The following is a 4,776-nucleotide window of genomic DNA, read 5'->3' as shown; positions in this document are numbered from 1 at the left end:
CACAGCACCCACCGATTCCTCTTCAGCTAGCCAAACAATTAATCAGAAGCCAGAGGAAGGTTTCTCTGTGAACCTAAGTGCCCCCCTAGTTCTTCCTAAACCAGGAAATACTTCCCTGGCTACATTGACATCACCTGGGAGCTTATTAGGACTGCAGAATCTCAGCCTTCCAGACTTACTGAATCTGAATCTGCTTTTTCCAGATTCCTGTGCACATCATCCTTTGAAAAACAACACTAACTTGGGACCGTTAGAAAGAAAGGAACTTCTGCAGCAGAAAAAGGCTTGCACAGGTGATAGTTATCAGAGGGATACACCTAGGTAGTCAGTTGACAAATGTACAAAAGGAGGGGGTGTATGTCCCTGATTGCTCCAATTAGATGACTGTCATATTGTTCTCTTGCTTATAAACCACAAAAACAAGCATGCTGGATCCAAAATCCCATTTTATGCAATGGATACTCACAGTGTTGATAGGTTAGATGTTAGAGGATTTCTTAGCTGTTTGCAAAATCCCTGGAAAATGCCTTATCATGGCTGGGATTTGAGGAAGACATCAAGTCTCCCGTATTTTTTAGAATCAGATAGGACTCCAGGAGAATAGGGTACTTTACAACCCTATAACAACTACATGATGACATTTTACCAAGCCAAAGAATTTTCTGAGGCCTGCAAACATTTAATTTTTCTTTAATATGATGCAAAATCTTCATTAGAATAAGAAATATGTGATTAAAATAGTTGGTGGATTTGAGTGAAGACTCACAGAAGTAAACTAACTCCATTACAAGTTTCTTAAGCAAATGCAAACATACTAAACCAGAGACTACACTGAAATGAGATAATATAATTTCTGTTACTATATTAAGAGCTACTCAAATGTAATCTCTACCTTGAAATTACAATTTAGAAAAACAGATCTAATGATACATGAACTTGACTTTTTGCTACATCAAGTCTGACTAGATTTTTGTTTTGGCTTTCAGTAAAATATATTTTTCAAGCCTTATATACCATATTGTTTTCAAAGTTTATTTCTTGGAGAAATGAAAGCTATATATAGCTATATCTGTAATTAAAAATTACTGCAAATTATACCCAACACATCTTTTACTGAATCTGTATACATTTTGTACTGTTGAATTGGTTTTGGCTAGATACACATATAACAAGAATGTCATCTTCCAGTGGTAAGCATTGATTTTTCAACCTACAGTTTATAAAGTCCAGATTGTCAGCAAACGGGAGAGGAGATAAATCCTGTTATGATAAAACTAATTTCCACATTGGTTTTCATAATACCAAGAAATAGAATTGCATTCCTTGAATCATAATCACCACACATGTTGTCGAAGCCTGATACAGCAGTATTCATCCATTAAAAAGTGAATAATGCTTAGGACATGTCTGCAGCATTTATAAAAAGTTTCTTCCATAATAAAATACACAGAAAGAAAACATGATATAAAAGGAATAAGAGAGCTAAAGAGTACATTTTTTTCAGCACTTGAACTTTAGAAAGACTAGAATTTTTGACAAATTCAGCTTATTTAGGTGATACTTTCCATGACATTTTTTGAAAAGTGTCATGCCTTACGAGGAAAAAAATGTAGTTAATATCCTGAATATGTATGTATATAAGCATAAACATAATAGCTAATATTTATTAAGTGCTGAAAAGTGTCAGGTCCTTTCCTAAGAACTTTACAAACACACATACACATACACACACCCACACACACATAAGTTTATCTCCTATTTAACAACCTTGTGAGGTAAGTACTATTATTAGTATTAGCCCCTTTTATAGATAAAGAAACAGAGGCAGCGCCATATTATATAAATTATCCCTACGTCACGAAGTAGTAAGAAGTAGTACCAGGATTCGAGCAGAGAAAATCTGGCTTCAGAGGCTGTACTCAAACATGTCACTTAAACACCTCTCACTTGCAAGTGTAAAATATTTTAGGGATTATTTCTTTTACCAGTAATTTACAGTATTCCTAAATACTTTATTTCTAATATAGGTAGATATAGATGGCTTATTTATAATAGAGTTTTCTAAAAGGAATGTATTAGCATTCTAAATTCACAGCAATTTGACTTGCTCTAGAATTTCTCTGTATATGTACACAAATTCGCCAAAGTGCTGCTTCCTGGAGTTTCCTGCTACTAACCATGGTCAACCCCACCATGTTCTTCGATATCGCCGTCGACGGCGAGCCCTTGGGCCGCGTCTCCTTTGAGCTGTTTGCAGACAAAGTTCCAAAGACAGCAGAAAACTTCCGTGCTTTGAGCACTGGAGAGAAAGGATTTGGTTATAAGGGTTCCTGCTTTCACAGAATTATTCCAGGGTTTATGTGCCAGGGTGGTGACTTCACACGCCATAATGGCACTGGTGGCAAGTCTATCTACGGGGAGAAATTTGATGATGAGAACTTCATCCTGAAGCATACAGGTCCTGGCATATTGTCCATGGCAAATGCTGGACCCAACACAAACGGTTCCCAGTTTTTCATCTGCACTGCCAAGACTGAGTGGTTGGATGGCAAGCATGTGGTCTTTGGCAAGGTGAAAGAGGGCATGAATATTGTGGAAGCCATGGAGCGCTTTGGGTCCAGGAATGGCAAGACCAGCAAGAAGATCACCATTGCTGACTGTGGACAACTCTAATAAATTTGACTTAAATGTTTTATCTTAACCACCAGACCATTCCTTCTGTAGCTCAGGAGAGCACCCCCTACCCCATTTGCTCGCAATATCCTGTAATCTTTGTGCTCTCGCTACAGTTCTTTGGGTTCCATATTTTCCTATTCCCCTCCACATCTAGCTGGATTGCAGAGTTAAGTTTATGATTATGAAATAAAAACTAAAAAACAAAACAAAACAAAAAAGCACGTCGATATATATTTAAGACAAACTCAGAGAGAGAGAGAAAGCAAGCATATGATTAGCATCAGAAAGTTAAAATATACTTAAAGGGTTTTTAAGTTCTTTAATGATATTATTTTCTTGAAGAGTGAAAATTAAGTGCTTGCTGAATTCTCTATTAATACAGTCCAAATCTATGATTATTTCTGTTTCCAGAAATTTGCCAAGAAGATGAAAGTCAAAAAAATTAACAGCCAAGTTTCATTTTTGCATGAGCTGGTAGAAAACAAAGCAGATACAACATCAAACATGTGTTAGATGGGGATAGGAGGCTTCAATTGTACTTACATGTTCAGTCTAAAATTCATCCTTATATATTTGACTCTGGGTTTATGGCTGCTCACAATTAGCTTGGGAGACTTGACAAAAGATTATTTCCAAAGACAAAGATTATTGAGATACTACAAAAGAAGAATATTTCGCTACCACATGCTAAAAGGATATTATCATTATGGCAAGGAAACACAACTGCTGAAACACTATTGAATTTCTGAAGCCATTGCTCTGGCTGTCTTTAAAGTCAGTAGCAACAGCTTTGAACAGCTAGATAGTTCATTTATCTCATGATGTTCAAAGGCAGCTGCCAAAAAGATTTAGATTTTATATAAAAATAATAAAGTTTTGCTAATTCCTATGTTAGTTTTAAATTGTTCAATGAATCTGTGTTAACTTTACCATTCTCAGTGATTATTCAGAGACTCTTAGTAAGCAAGGGAGATTTTACATTAAAGATACTTAAAGGCGTCTAAGTAAATCACATTGTGTTAAATAGTGTTCCCCAAACTTGCTTGATCTTTAGAATCATGTGGATTGCTTGTTTAACATACAGGCTTCAGAGTCCTTTCCCAAACCTGACAAACCCTGGAAAGATACCTGTAAATGTGTGCCTCAAGCAGTGCTACTAGGTGATCTGTATGATTGAGGAAGTTTAGGAAACACTGATTATGTAATCGGATTCAGCTTAAACTCTCTTTATGTGATCAACACTTGAGTCTGAGTGTCAACACCATCTCTGGGGAAAGGTGGTTTCTGGGACTACAGTGGATTATATTGAGAAGTGAAGTGGCTAAATATTTCTACTTGTGTTTTGACTAATATAACCAAATCGACTGAATCTCTGAAGTTCTACACTAGCACGAATAAATATTTTCTCCAACATAAAAGCAATGACTGCAAATACTAACAATCTTTTCCATTTGCTTCCATTCCTACATTAAAATTCAAACATATTTTTATTAATATTAAAATTCAAATTTGTTAAATAATTTTTACTGATATTTCATGATGATAAGGATTTTGTAAAATAAGCAGTAAAATCAAAAAGCATTAAGTGCTTTTACATTAGTATTCTGTCCAAATAACAGCTGAAGATTTTATTTTTTAACCCTTTCTTCTTATACTCACTTTTCTTAAATCCTGCAAAATTCTAGCTCTTTCACTTCTGGGGTCCAAAATATCATAGACTTTCATGTTTAAGTAAAATTAGTTTTCCCATGGGAAAATATTAGTAAGTTTTTTTTAAACAGAAGATTTCTTAAATCTATCAAAAATTAGTACTGCCTTTCAAATCTATTTGTACTTTATACACATAAAATGCCAATATCATGGCTGGAAACATTATTATTGAACTCAAAATATATGAAAAATCTCACAAATGTTTGTAATTTGGGGAAGATGAATAATTAAATTTGAATTTAATTGTTTCATTTTCCATGATGGCATTTTAATTTATTTGGAATTTATAGGAAAATGGTATTTGCAAACTTACTCAATGATTATGAAAGTAACATGCACATGACTTTCTCGTCTGAGATAAAATTTGTTTCTTCTTTATAAAGAGGTACC

The 4,776-nt window shown here is 34.7% G+C and overlaps 1 pseudogene across 1 annotated transcript; it reads left to right on the top strand.

The window, feature by feature from the left end:
* The first annotated feature begins 2,155 nt into the window (after nt 1-2,155).
* On the top strand, nt 2,156-2,882 carry LOC105809140 (annotated as a pseudogene). The gene has a single exon (XR_001137426.1). The product of XR_001137426.1 is annotated as a peptidyl-prolyl cis-trans isomerase A pseudogene (transcript).
* The last annotated feature ends 1,894 nt before the right edge of the window (nt 2,883-4,776 follow it).

Source organism: Propithecus coquereli, unplaced genomic scaffold (genome assembly GCF_000956105.1).
Source record: "Propithecus coquereli isolate 6110/MARCELLA unplaced genomic scaffold, Pcoq_1.0 Scaffold19, whole genome shotgun sequence".
Taxonomy (NCBI): domain Eukaryota; kingdom Metazoa; phylum Chordata; class Mammalia; order Primates; family Indriidae; genus Propithecus; species Propithecus coquereli.
Note: the sequence above shows the minus strand (reverse complement) of the source record. Positions and strands in the feature narration are given on the sequence as shown.